Source organism: Anabrus simplex, chromosome 10 (assembly GCF_040414725.1).
Source record: "Anabrus simplex isolate iqAnaSimp1 chromosome 10, ASM4041472v1, whole genome shotgun sequence".
In the NCBI taxonomy this organism is placed as follows: Eukaryota; Metazoa; Arthropoda; class Insecta; order Orthoptera; family Tettigoniidae; genus Anabrus; species Anabrus simplex.
In genome coordinates, this window is record NC_090274.1 from 100,861,843 (window position 1) to 100,877,824 (window position 15,982).

General features: G+C 38.8%; 1 non-coding gene across 1 annotated transcript; it reads left to right on the forward strand.

Moving 5' to 3' along the window:
- The first annotated feature begins 7,146 nt into the window (after positions 1-7,146).
- On the forward strand, positions 7,147-7,220 carry TRNAS-CGA (transfer RNA serine (anticodon CGA)). Its single transcript has one exon. It is a non-coding gene; the product is annotated as a tRNA-Ser (tRNA).
- Positions 7,221-15,982: the final 8,762 nt, after the last annotated feature.

Here is a 15,982-nt window from a genome sequence, read left to right on the forward strand (position 1 = left end):
AGATTCTTCACCACACATCCCTCAGCTTTCGATTTTAACATTCAAGCTGTAGCCAACTTCAAGCACGAGCGTCGCCATTTGACTAACAGTACAAGAGGAAGCTATCACATCAGCTATTAAAGACATACACAGCAACACAGTTGTGAACCTTTTTTCACCTCTTCATAAAAATAAGAAGACTGTGGACTCTCCTTAGGGGCTGCCTGGCCGAGGCAGTAAAGGTGTGCTCAGTTCGCTCGGAAGGACGTGGGTTCATATCCCCTCAGGAAGTCGTAAAATTTAAGAAACGAGATTTCCATTTCTGGAGGTGCATATGGCCCTGAGATTCAGTCAGCCTACACCAAAAATGAGTACCAGGTTAATTCCTGGGGCCAAATACGGCCGGGCATAGAGCTAACCTCTCTACCCCATCACGTGCCGAGGTTACAAATAGTGGAAGCCTTTACCTTCCACTCCTCCAAGGGCCTTCATGGTCTGTATGAAGATGACTTTGCTTTACTTTTCTTTGTGGACTCACCTTACAAATACTGGTTTAATAACAATCCATCAGTCACACAGCTGTACACTCTAATGTATGATAACATTACAAGCTTCCTACAAGAATATTCAATGTCATCTTTCATTTATTAAACTAATTAAGGTTCATAGTAACCATTCTACGACTTCAAATTGAGTTGCCTTAACCCTTTCAGACCTGAATTTTTCCCATCTACATATTTTTTTGAGAGACATTGGCTTCTGAAGGGATGTCCATAAACATTAGCAAACATTTAAAAAAATTGTTATTGACATTTATGGGATGTCCATATTCATGTACTATCTGCACTAATAGGTGCTGTCACTTGTGTTCAGCCACTTGAATATAATTTACAGCTTGAACAGTAGATCATCATAAGATAACTATAGAAATGGCAACATCTCCAACATAGGCATCATTAATTACTTGCCATTATTTTCAGACATCCTATGAAATCCACCAAAACAATTACGGTCCTTGTTGAGGCACAGATGTACATTGCATTTGTTGCATCGGAAATGCGATCTCCCAATACAGCCCCACTTCTTACATATTCCTGCCTCTTTCTGTTGATTGTGCTGAGGCACATGATCAGTTAGATCCTTTTGAAACTTCACTGTGGGGCGTATCTCACCTCTTCTTCTCCATGTTGGTGCTGTTATTACTTCTTCTTGTTCAAGCGATTGTTATCCACATTTCTTTGTATATACCGCTTTACCAACTTTCAGAAGGCCCTCTGCAACTCGCATGTGAAAGTGAACCAGATACATAACTTGCTTTTTAGGTACACCAGATAACTCATAGTCTCTCCGATATTCAATCCAGCTGTTACACAGAACTAAATCCACGGCATGAAAAAGCATTCTCAGAATCCAGTTCCTTGACCTGATATAAATTCGGTATAGGCTGATTAGTTGATCAAGGAGATCTGCTCCACCCATTCCATAATCATATAGTTTCACAATTTCAGGGTGTGTAACATCGACATGCTTGCTTTTGAATCCCATCTTAGAGTTCTATCTTTTGTCCCGATACCAAGAAACTTGGACACAAATACAACAAAATGATTGTCCATCCCCTTGACCATCACCACATCATCATTAGTAACAAGGTGATCACTATGACCTTTTCCTTTCTTCTTTGCATCACTGTCAGATATTACAGGTGGACTAGCATGTACCTGCTGCCAGTATGTTGTTACTTGTTAGAATGCGGAACAAGTTGTAAGTTGAAAAGAAGTTGTCATAAATTAATTTCTGACTATGGTTGTGAATTCGATTTGATAAATGCAGTACCACGGCTGCCCCTAGTCCTAACTGTTGTACATTATCCTGATTTAGGACCCTTGTGCTGCCCTGATATAGTAAGAAATCGTACGCTAAACCACTTTTGCCACATGGAACAAAAATTTTGAACCCCCAAGGGTAGGGCTTACCCTGACGTACTGTCTCACTGAAAAATGTCCTCTGAAGGGAACCATCCGCTCTTCGATACATAAGTTATCTTCTAATTGTAACTGCAAGCAGCAATCACGTACAGCAATGTAAAGAGGGTGTACCTTGAACAGTTTATCATTGCAATCATCAGGTCTATCTAAATTGTTCACGATATGCAAGTTGTTGTGCAATTGGAGAATCTGTCACGGGTCCTGTTATCTAGAAATATTGATATTCCAAGTGTGCTGTCCCAGAAATGTCTTACTCTAGGAAACTGCAAGCAGCCAACAGCAATATGCAGAGCAAACAAGACCTGAATCTCATGGCTTGTAGCTGGTTTGAAGTTGGTTATGATGTTCTGCAGAGCACAAATATTAATACACCATGCAATCTTATCAGAATCAGACAGTTTTATATACTAAAGGAACATTCATCACATTTCCCTTCTGGGGCCTCCCATTCAATGTCAGAAATAACTAATGAACTTCAGCGCCACCTATTGTCCTTCTTTTGCAGTGATAAAATTTGCATATGTTTCATGAAATGATCCTTAGGTCAAAATTTCATCCTCTTCATCTTCTCTCCCTTCATCACTTGATACGTGCTGAGTTTTCTGTTGATAGTCGACTCCAGTTCTCAGTGAGTGTCTAATATTCTTATCATGATGAATTACATTTTCTTCATCACTGAGGAAGTCATCCACATCAGATACTTCACCTGCTTCCAACAAATCCAGTATCTGAGATGCATCCAAGCATTTGTCACTTGTGTTAGATGGACCTAAAAGAAATAAAACCTTGTAATTATATCCTGAATAAGAAATAAAGCAGTTATAAGCTATTCAGATTTAAATAATTTACTTCACTAGAACCACGAGTAATTCTGCTATGTTTACAGTTTCAAATATATTCACTATTATATCTAGACCTAATATGTGATAATTATTGTTACAGGCAGTTACAACAATCACTGTATTTTATATCATGCTTATAAAAGTCATTTATACTGTCAATGTATACTTTATGAATTGAAAAGTAATTGAGGTTATATATCCCTTAAGTAAACAAACCTTGAACAGGATGGACATGATCATGTACATACTGTTTTATACACAGATGACACATCAATGGAAGGTTACCCAGTCAAACTATACCCATCTAATCATTATATGTGCAATTTACTTTAAATATTAATAGTTCTAAACCATACAACAATGTTAATTTACTAATATAATCGAGAAATATAGACGTCTTATCTGATGAATTCTCAGCCATCAGTGCAAGCTGATGCTCATTTATTCCTCTACTTCCATGAGTCCCTGATAGATGTACTAAGTTACCAAAAGCAGAAGCGGGGAAGTGAATGAACATGGACAAGCCGTTTCAGAAGTTGTAAGTAGACTTGAATCATTAGAAAAAGAATGCTGAAAGCTGTGTATATGATCATGGACACTGGGTCCAAAAGAGGTAAACCAGATTCCATTCATACTTTGCACTTGTAACTTGATGCCATAATTTTAGCGATGGACATTCTTATCGTTCATGTTAATATAGTCCAATTGGATATTTCTAAAAATGTTTTAAAGATATCAATGTAAGACTGCACTAACATTAACCATTATTCTCACACATAATTTTTAGATGTGTTTTAAGTTTGTAAATTGTCATTTGTGAACTTGCAACCAGTGTCCGCATTTTTATAACATACCATACATGTTTCTATATGAAACACTTCGACTAGAATAATCAGGACCCCGATTTTCATACTTTAGGCATGAGATCACTGCTGATGATGCCGATGCATTGAGTGAAACATGTCCCATTAAATTAGTATGACTAGATGTAAATCTTAATTTTTAAGAACCCAATGTGTATTGAATAGGTGAATCTCAATAAACTTTCTTATCATTGATACATTAATGTACATTTCAATACGGACCAGTCATGAGATTTGCAACATGCTATGTGAAAGCCAACCAGACTTCTTATAAGTTAAACAAATACCTCAACCTAAAGGTATGAAGAGCATTATAATGCCAATAAGCACAACAAGCTATCACATGATAGATAAAGGGCATCAATTCATAACTATCGAACAGGATCTTACAAGTATCAAGAGTAGGCAAAGGGAAATAATGAATGAATTAGAAAGCATTTATATATATTTGGACCAATACTATAACAAAGACCTAAATCTGAATGATCGAAGTAAAGAATCTCTTATACAAGATTTTACCCAAATTGTTACAATCACGAAATTTGAATCAAAATAAAATTCTAAAAAAGCTCCCATCATTCCATTAAAGGTAACTCCCTCTGTGTCTGCCCCTACCAACCTCCTACAGCAAACAGCACATAACCTCAGCTCTCTACCCATCTTGTCTCCTCCACACCCTTTCCCTCAATTCCACACATATACAATACAAGAAGTGCAAGTGTCATCTGTTCTGAGGTTGCAAAGGCAACTAGTTCACACCAGAAAAGTCGAGGGGGTAAGGAAATGTATACGCAGCGTTTTTCATCAAATTTAACCCTTTTTTTCTCTGATGTTCTAAAATCCTTGTACCCTCCTCTCATTACAGTTTCATCACCACACTTCTCTCAATAGCTGATTCAACATTCAAGTTGTAGCCAACTTGAAGCGCAAGCATTCCCATTTGACCAATAGCACACATCAGCTACTAAAGACACACACGGCAACACACAGTCGTGAACCTTTTTTTCACTTTTTCAACAAGAATAAGAAGACTTACAAATACGGGCTTGATAACAATAATGACTCCATCAGTCACACAGATGTGCACTCTATGATAACACTACAAGCTTCCTGCAAGTATATTCAATGTCATCCTTCAATGATTAAACTACTTACTGTTCATGGTAACCATTCTATGACTTCAAATTGAGTTGCCTTGAACTAGATTCCATTCATACTTTGAACTTGAAACTTGAGGCCATAATTGTAGCCATAGCCTCTATTATTGTTTATGAAAATATAGATAGATTGGCTATTCTAAAAAATGCTTTAAAGATATCAATGTAAGTCTGAACCAACATTAACAATTATTCTCACACATATTTTTAGACATGTCTTAATTGTGTAAATTGTCATTTGTGAACTTACAACAAGTTTCCTCATTTTGATAACACATGTTTCTCTATGTAACGATTTGACTAGTGTAAACAGGACCCTGTTTTTATCCTTTACGCATGAGTTCACAGCTGATAATGCCCATGCAATGGACGAAACATGTCCCATTAAATTAGTATGACATGATGTAAATCTTAATTTAATAATAATAATGTTATTTGTTTTACGTCCCACTAACTACTTTTTCGGTTTTTGGAGATGCCGAGGTGCCGGAATTTTTTCCTGCAGGAGTTCTTTTACATGCCAGTAAATCTACCGACACGATGTTGACGTATTTGAGCACCTTCAAATACCACCAGACTGAGCCAGGATCCAATCTGCCAATTTGGGGCCAGAAAGCCAGCGCCTTAACCGTCTGAGCCACTCAGCCCAGCAAAATCTTAATTTTAAGAACCCGATGTGTACTGAATAGGTGGATCTCAATGAACTTTTGTAGCATTGTTGAATTAATCTCAGATAATTTGCAAACAATATGCAGCTACTGTCTATACCTTGTTTAATCTTGCAACTTTTGTTATGAACAGATCATCATGCATGACTGTAAGAAGCATTAGTGGCATTTTGTGAATTGGGAGATGAATTTGATCATCACGTTTTCATTTTGGGCTACTTAAGGGATTCAACCATATAGGAGCATGGCAGCAAACTGTCTTGTTGGTGATTACGTTCATTTGTAGTCGTCTGGACACTAATTCAGCAGGATTCTCCTATTCTTTTCTTTCTACAATATCTTCCCTAATGTTTCTTCTTTCTCATTGCACATTTGGTTAGGAAACATCTGTTCTTTTTAATTAATGTAATTGTAAATGTTAGTGTCACTCTCACTGATGTTTGTAACATTTCCTTTATTATTCATTGTGAAATTTATCTCAAATTTTTTTGTGCTGTACTATTTGTAACTTGTTGTGTCTTTTGTTTCAATACATCTGAAGTAGCCAATTCTTGTTCATACACTAGTGTCCTTGTATTGTCATGACTGCTTGTGTATTATTTATATCTTTCCCCCGTGAACCATCCATGGTATAACCCTTGTTGGCTGGCACTTGCGTATGTTTCTTCGATGATCATCTTTTATCCTTTTTAAGTAATTATACTAACCTATACATCACAGATTCACCTTGATTTTGTGTTTTGGAGAACTAGTTTGGTTCCATGAGTTTTCTGATCCCTTATTAAATGCTGCATGGAAACTTGAGTTCCTGGCAATAGGTCTGTTCGAGGAGTGTGGAATATGGGATCAGCAAGTGTTAAGTCTCTAGGATTGCTCCAGTATGAAAGGTGATGATCAGTTATTTTAGAAAGAACAAAGCAGTCATTGTTGAAAATGTGGTTCTTTTTCAGAAGCTCTCTAGCCAGGGTGAATTTGGTGAAGAAATTTTATGTAGTGATGTTCCTTCTTGTTTCCTCAATATCCTTGAAAGGTCTCAATACCACATTCCTTTCCTGGTTCACTTCTCTATGTCTGTTTACTGGTTTACGTTGTAAACTTCAGTGGGGCACACGTAAGCCGTGTCCAAATCAGAGATGAGCCACAGATTTATTCCATATTTTACTCTTGGTTTGGTAGGTAAGTACTACATAAAGGGGCATTTTCCCCTAAAGTGAACCTTTTGTTCACCCACAGTAGTATTTTCGTATGGAACTAACACTTTAGTTTGTTGTGAAACGAACTTGTCAAAGACATCCATTATTATTGAAAGCGGCTTTCAACCTATTAGGTCGTGTTACGTACATTTAGTACGTGATGAAGAGATGTTAAGTACAGAACTAAAATGGCCAACCAGACACCAGTGGGATCCGAACCCACAACCTCCCGATTTCGCGTCGGTTGGCCATTTTTGTTCTGTACTTAACATCTCTTCATCACGTACTAAATGTACGTAACACGACCTAATAGGTTGAAAGTCACTTTCGATTACAATGTGGTCGTGAAAATATTCATTGACTTGGCCCTCAACGGGCAAATGAACGCACTCTACAGTGTGATGGTAGTAGTACCAGATCTGTAGCTTAGATCCTTTCCAACAGAACAAAGACGGCCTAGGCCACCATAGCTCAGTTGGTAGAGCAACCGACACGAAATCGGGAGGTTGTGGGTTCGGATCCCACTGGTGTCTGGTTGGCCATTTTTGTTCTGTACTTAACACCTCTTCATCACGTACTAAATGTACGTAACACGACCTAATAGGTTGAAAGTCGCTTTCGATTACAATGTGGTCGTGAAAATTCAATATTCATATATACGTTTCTCCATAGTATTATAAATATAACCTACTGCACCTTTCCTGCATCCAGAGCGGGTTGTGAAACAAATCCAGGCCAGTGTGCTCTGAGGGTGCGACGATTAATATTTTTAACGTGAGTTCCAAGAAAGATGAGAAGAGCTTTTCGACGAGTGCATTACATGCCAGTAATAATGATTGACGTTTCCATCCTACGAATCGTTGGTTTCCGCAAAAATATAATTTATGTTACTTCTTAAGTCTAAATATATTCAAAATGCTTAAGCTAATTGATGAATAGGAATCCCAATATATCTTAATCATGGCTGAACGGTCAGCGTACTGGCCTTCAGTTCAGCTGGTCCCGGGTTGGATTCCCGGCTGGGTTGGGCGGGGACTGGGTGTATGTGTTGTCTTCATCATCATTTCATCCTCATCACTACACGCAGGTCGCCTACGGGAGTCAAATAGAAAGACCTGCACCTGGTCAGCCGAACCCGTCCTGGGATATCCTGGCACTAAAAGCCATACGACATTTCATTTCAAAGTCTTAAATTTGAGAAAAGAAATTGCAATTGAAGAAAAATTATTATCTCATATTAAATTAATTAAATCTCTTCTGATGTCGTAAATATGAATGTTGATAAAAAATATGTAGGCAGGTTCGATTCTGGCTCAGCCCAATGGTATTTGAAAGTGTTCAAATACATCAGACTTGTGTCGTTAGATTTACTGGCAGATACCTAAAAACTTGCAGGACTAAATTCTAGCACGTCTGCATCTTGAAAAATGGTTTGAAATGGGGATTGAAATTTTTGCACTTAGCAAATTAATTGTCGAGTTGAGTTGCTCAGGCGGTTAAAGTGCTGGCCTTAACTTTCTTATTGTGCATGAATGTTGAGTATTCAGCATGAAAGCAGATTGGATCTTCAACACTTTTCAAACGTTGGAGTGTAGTTAGTAAGACATAAAGCGAATAATATTATTGCCCTCCCCCCCACTCGAAAGGAAGTCGAACTTGTTGCATTTCAATTAAACACACAAGCTTTTACGTTTTAATCTCTTAAGTGATATCAACAGTATTATGAGCTACTATAAGTCTCTAGAATTCAAATCTCTGAGCTCGAATTGTTACAACATAAAATTTACGGTTCCAAACACTAAAAACCAACAGTATGTTGCGCATCAGCTCACACGCTAGTGTCTTTGACTTTTGCCCTTTAGCTTTTAGCCCTTTTGCTATTTTGTCCTTTAGCCATTTAATACTTATGCACATTTGTCCTTTTACCATGTTGATCTTTAGCCCTTTTGCACTTTTGCAGTCACTCAGCTCCTTGACCTGATGTAACTTTTCAGCGTTATGCCCCTATGAATAAAGCACATGTATTAAGCTTTACACCATCTGCCTAGTCCTATTAAGATAGTGTATATGGCCGCCATCCCGTTACAAGCTCAGCTCCTAAAGCCCATGGACCATGTGTCATCTAGTTGGGTTAAGCCTGGGTTCGAATGTCAAACTCGAGTCTGTAATGCCCTTGTAAGGTTGAGCCGGGCAACAAATCTGTGCCTCTTGGCTTAAGCCAGCACTCTTGGACATCAAACTTTAGTCTGTAAAGCTAATGACCTTGTAAGGTTAAGCTTAGGATTGAATCCAGGGCCTGTATGTTAGACCTTGAGTCGAATCCGTGCCTGTTAGGTTAAGCCTACACTCTTGGCCAAGCCCTACTTTTCAAATTGTCCCCCCCAAAGTAAGGTCATGTGAGGTTAATCATTTTATTTAGGCATGATTATTATATTACATATGTTCTTCATCATTTATTGAAAACCTTAACTTTATGAACATTCGAGAATTTATGTCTCCCTCCCTATAACTATCATGATCGAATAACTAGAAGAATGATCACTTTAGGACTATAAGGAGATTTGTCAGTCTATCTTCACACATTATGGAAGACAGACTAATACTGTAATGGTTTAAAATATGCATGAATTAGATACGTTTCATTAATTAGACAAGCTTGAGGTTGTTGAGTGAGCACAGATAGTGATTATGATCTTAAACTGAGCTGGTCGCCTCATGTGCTCAGTAATATACTCTCCAGAATGCAATATTCATTGCTACTTCCTCACTGATCATAAACATGAGCTATCGTCCCATTCTGCCGCTTAACAAGGCTAGACTATTTCCATTGAGCACTATCCGCTTTCTAATATAGAGCATCCTTGGTCATTAAAGCCTATCATTAACACTCTGTCATTTAATTTACATCCACGTTCATTCTTTAAAACATAACCTATTTATATATCATAAGTTTAGTCCCTAATGTACATGAATAACATTTAGGTGACAATTTATATTCTTCATTGATGAAATTAAGCAAGATGAGGTGTCATATTCTGTAAAAATTCACAAAAGATTGCATCGTATCCATCCCAATTAATTTTTAGGTTCTAAGTTAAACAAATTGGTCCATGATTTTTAACACTTGATTGTTAGTGCACTATGCTCTTAATGAAATTTAAATAACTGAAGACTTAAAATATCAACACATTTCAACTGATAGAACTAGACTCACGTTCATAAAAAGAGAGAACACCTTGAAAGACTAGAGATAGGAAGTTCATATTCACAGGACCTGTTCAGTAATATGTTCTGCAGATCGATTAGCATTTTAGTCACCCAGTTTTGGCATCTGCCCCGTTGCCTAGTAGGCATTAGGTCCTCAAGGGGCACTGATAACTTATTCCATGTGTGATGGCATCAACACGTATAAGGCACGAATGGTGTCCTGGGTTATAGCCATCCATGCTTCATTCACCTGGTTGCACAGTTCATCTTTGGTGGTTGGCATTGGGTCACAACACCGCACCCTCCCATTCACCATATCTCATTCATTTTTGATTAGCGACAAGTTCGGTGATCGGGCGGGCCAGGGCATCAGTCTGACATCCTGTGACAACAAGAGGACATGTGTTCGAGCAGCGAAATTTGGTCGCGCATTGTCCTGCTGAAATATGGCATCTGGGGTGTCGTGCAGAAAGGGTATGGCTACGGGTCGCAGGATGTCATTCATGTAGGTCAAGCTGGTAACAGTGACCTGGACACGCACCACCCGTGATTTTTGCTTGTACCCAATAGCACCCTATACCATAAAACCTCTCCCCCTCTCTGCAGCGAACCAGAATGCGGCCATCATTTTCAAACAAACAGAACCTGGATTCGTCCAAAAACACTATCTGATGCCATTGCTGACGTCGTTCTGTACACCGATGCACTCTAGCATGCTTATGCACATTAGTCAATGGTAGGCGGAAAAGTCGACAAGGCGCCGGGAACCCAGCTCATAATAAACACTCCTGATAATGTACGATGTGTTACACTGTTCCACTGTTGCACCAGAGCTGAGGAGGACACAGATCTTTGCTTCAATGCCATTCTCATGGGGCGGTCTTCACGGGGTGGTGCGACCAGGTCCATCTCATCGTGTTCCTTTTTGATATTTGCCTTACGTTGCACTGACACAGATAGGTATCATGGCGACGATGGGATAGTGAAGGCCTATAAGAGTGGGAAGGAAGCGGCCGTGGCGTTAATTAAGGTACAGCCCCAGCATTTGCCTTGTGTGCAAATGGGAAACCACGGAAAACCATCTTCAGGGCTGCCGACAATTGGATTCGAACTCACTCTCTCCGAGATGCAAGGTTACAGCTGCGCGACTCTAACCGCACGGCCAAGTCGCCTGGTCCGTTGTGTTCTATGGCCTTCTGTGAACGTTCTATACACACCCCTTGCTGTGCCGACACACTTCTTCACACACGAGCAGCAATTTCCCGGATATATGCATCACGTTCTATCATGCCAATAGTGCGCCCTCTTTCAAACTCACTAATTTGACAGTACTTTTCTTGCATCTGGCTGCGAGGCATCGTGCGCATCTGAATTAATCACACTGATCCATTACCTTCTGTTTATAGCGACAACGAGACCCGCAGGCACAATTTACCAGTCGGTGGTGGTCCGCAGAGATATCGATCTGGTCCTTGAACCTGAGGGTTGACATGGTTCAGATGCTATTCTTTTCTTCAGAACGTACTAGTGCATATGTCCTGCGAATATGAACTTCCAATCTCTAGTACTTCAAGGTGTTCTGTATTTTATGGACATCAGTGTATTTCAAACATTCACAAAATTTAGAAACACCAGTAAGTAGATCAGAAGCGATAAGAATCTGTAACAACACAAATTAATCAAAAAGCGCCAGGAGCAGATGACCGTGGGCTACAAACATCCCTGTGTCTATTTTTAAGCAAAATGACTATGCAGCAGAACGTGCAAATTACCGTCTAATTTGCCCCCAATTTTATATGAGAAGATCCTTCATTATTGACTGGGTGAAATCATTGGCATTATTGCTAATCAGTGCACCTTCACTAAGGGTGCTTCAAAACCTTGTGCAATTGTCACTGCCAGAATGCTAATTGAAAAGCACTGACAGCGTCAGCAGGCAGTGTACATTGCCTTCCTTGAATTTGAAATGGTGTTCCACACCGTGTGATCTGGTCTGCACTCTTCACCATGGGGTACCAGAAATGCTTATAATTTGTATCAAGATGCTATACACAAACACCAGAGGTTGTGCATGTTGCGCTGTCTCAGTGAAAGTTGGTGTGCACACCAATGTTCCACTCTGTCCCCATTGCCCTTTGTCCTCAGCATGGACACCACCACATGGGACCTGCAAAGGAGTGTTCCTAGAACTCTCTTATATGCAGATGATGTTGCACTTGCTGATAGACCCAGAATGGGACTGCGGCTTTAAGGTGAAGATTGGAATACCTGTTTCTCACAATACGACCCTAGATAAAACAAAAAGAAGAGTGACCGGGTGAGTTGGCCGTGCGGTTAGGAGCGCGAAGCTGTGAGCTTGCATCCGGGGGATAGTGAGTTCGAACCTCACTGTCTGCAGTGCTGAAGATGGTTTTCCATGGCTTCCCATTTTCACACCAGGCAAATGCTGGGGCTGTACCTTAATTAAGGCCACGGCCTCTTCCTTCTCATTGCTAGGCCTTTCCTATCTCATCGTCAGTGTCAGTGCGACATAAAACAAATAGAAAAAAGAGAGTTACCTGGAGTCATCCGAACCATCTAATGGCTCCATTCAAGTTGATTCAGGTATCTACGACCTTGCCAACCGACTAATAGTGGGGTAGTTGTTGAAGCATGAATTATAATGAAGACAGAATGGATGGGATGGAGGGAAGTCACAGACACACTCTGTGACTGAAGGAAGTCCAGAATATACTGCATGGTACTATGTCTTGTTGCTGTGTGGACAGACTGAGAAAGGTAATGAGTAGCAGTTATACAAGATGGGAATGTCTATACTCCGTAAGTTGTCCAGCAAATGGGCATCGCACCTGTCACTCATGAGCCATAAGATATGTCACCAATGGTATGGTCATATCCTTTTGCAGTAGCTGATGCTGTTGACAATTTCACCCAATCCTTTGAAATTACTTTGCAATGTCCATATGGACCTACGATAAAAAAGAAAAGACATTGGAAATAACATACACAAATTTAAAATTAGAAATGCTGCTCGGATTGGTAAAATTTCTGGGCATATATGAAAGTCAGTTGGTTGAGATATAGAACCAAATCTGCCGTGCTCAGTTGATTAGTGTATGTATGAAGAAGCTATACCAGATGAATGAAGATTTAGTGTAGTAGCACCCAGTGTATAAAGAAAATGTGATAAACATAAAGCTATTAATTACACACTAGTCATCTTGACTGATGTTGCATACAAGCTCTTGGCATGCATTCTTTCTGATTATGTTATACCCATTTACGAAATTACCAACTGGTTCGATAGAAGGTTTTTCAGGTTTAGGAAACATTATTCCACTGAGGCTCATCTTGTAGATTCCAGCAAGGTACTGCAGGTACATTAGATTCAGGAGGTCAAATGTATCATGAATGACATATCTAAGGCTTTTGATACGGTAGATCTAGGGAGACTACTGACAAAATTTAGTGCAGTTGGCCTAGATGAATTAGTGACTAAATGACTGGCCAAATTATTAGAGTAAACATTAAAAAATTGAGAATTGGACACATAAGATGTTACCAAATTTTGACTTTAGTACTTGGTATGCATCCCCTTAGGTTTCATGAGTGACTTGATTCGACTGGGCATACCCTCAGCCAGTATTTTTCACTGACTCCAAATCATCATCATGAAACCACATCTGAACAAGCTTGTCAGTCAAGCTAATTTTTGTCATTATAGTTTTTTTTTAAAATTTTCTTGGCTATCGCCTAAAGATTTTCTATGGGGTTCATGTTTGAACTGTTTCTAGGCCAATCAAGCACTTTTAAATTCTTTTCCCTTAAAATATCCATTACTTTTTTTGGCTTTGTGGCAAGGGGGCCCATTTTGCATAAACATAAATTCACTTTGGCCAAACCACTCTTGCCCCTGAGGTAGCAGACGGGTTCTTAATACTATACTGTTCACGTCTCATAGTTTCTTCTATAATATTTAATCGTCCACAGCTGTGCCAAGAAAACACACTCCAGAACATCACTGAAGTTGGATGCTTCACTCTTCGCTTCACACAATCTGGATGGAATGCTTCTCCTTCTTTTTTTCTGACATATTGACTTGTCTCTTCTTCGACAGTAAATACCGATTCATTACTATAACAAACCTGGAATAAATGAAACAAATAAGCCTAGCACTAAATGCAATAAGCTGTACAGTTCCAAAGAAAAATTTCATGCTTGTACTGTACTGTATCGTTATTAGATTGGTTTAAAATGGAATAATGAATGATAATTTACAATTACAGTAATCGTCATGGACTTGCCTTTTTCCAGTCGTCAGATGACCAATTCAGGAGAGTCTTGGCCCACTGGAACCTCTTTGCAGCCATAGAAGGATTAATCTGTGGTTTTTTCGAGGTCATCTTGCTTTCATTCCAGTATTAAACAGCTCTTGTCTCACAGTCCAAACTGATACGAATGACCCATACTCTTCTAATTACTTACGTAAATCTGAACTAGTAGCCTTGCAATTGTTTAGTGACAAATTAATCAGTTTTCACTTACTCCTTGGGGTTGGTTTATTCTTTGGCCCGCAGTTTCCAACACGTTGAAATTTTGTCTTCCTCTTGTCTTCACATTTTTGTAAATTCTGCTGACAGATTGCTGTGATATTTGCAATCTAGAAGCTATCTATTGCTATGAATAATGTTTCTCAACAAGTAGCTCTCTGACAATGCCTATCTTTCTCTCCATAACCTCAGAATTTGACAGTTATATAGAACCACTCTTAAAAAATAACAACTGAACTCGTGAATAGTATCAGTAATGCACGTAACTTGCAGAGTGCACAGTTTTAATGATAGGTCACATTATTTGCTTCCATACAGCAACAATACGCTGAACATGAGCACTAACAAAATGACAAAAAGCCATGTGAATAATGATATTACATTGTGGTTCTCACTGTAGCCACTTTATGGAAAAGAAATACATTGGTGATGACAGGGATATCCCAAGTGGTAACTTTACCACCAAACATGATCAAGGATTAGGCTATAAAGGTCGGTAATTTACATAAAGATAGAAATTTATCTTTTACCTTAATAATTTGACCATGTCTGGTGTATTTCTAGACAATAGAACTCAGAGCATTAGAGTAGGTGAAGCTTTATTTGATCCTGTAACAATTATGGTATGGGGTCCCAAAGGGCACTATTATGAGACCTTTATTTTCTTATATAGGCCTACATAAACAATATGAATAATGAACTGAAATAAGAGATAAGGCTCTTTGTAGTGAATAAGTGTTAGGATTGTAAGTGACTGCAAAAAGACCTTGACAATATTGTAAGAGGACATCAGTTAATGTTATGTTGCTAAACGGGGTGAAAAGTCAGGTTGTGTGTTTCACAAATAGAATGAGCCCTCTCTGGCTTAATTATTGTGTTGATGGGGTGATGGTTTCTCATGGGGTTCTCTGTAAGTACCTAGGTATTCATAATAAGGATAAATGTTCATTGTGGTTATCACATAAACATGATTGAAGGTAAAATTTACAGATCTCTTAATATGATCTAGGATGGTAAAGGAGAGGGCTTATAAATCTCCAGCAAGGCCATAATGAGAGTATGAGACCATTACCAGTATTACTTGATTAGAGAACAGGAAATAATCCACAAAAACAACTTATTTCTTATGAGTGATTTCTGACAACAGAGATGTTGCAAAGTTTTGGCTGGGAAAACTTGGAGAAAGGAGATGAGCTGTTTGATTAAGCAGTATATTCTGAGATGTCATTGGAGAAATGGCTTGGAATGACATTAGTTGATGAAAAAAATTTAGTCATGTTCTTTAAATGTAGGAAAGTTCACAACAGGAAGATAACTTGGAATTCAAGGGGAAAAATTTTGGCATATGTTCACTTATAGGAAGATGATTTAGTGATTGAAATAATTTACCAATGAGTTGTTTCATACATTTTCACAATCTTTTTCTGCATAAACAACGGACAGCCGTAAATGCTGTTGTTTGATTGATTCAGACATTGATTGATTTATGCTTTTTGGTCTTAATTTGAAGTTCAGAGAGGGGTGATAGATATTTCTAT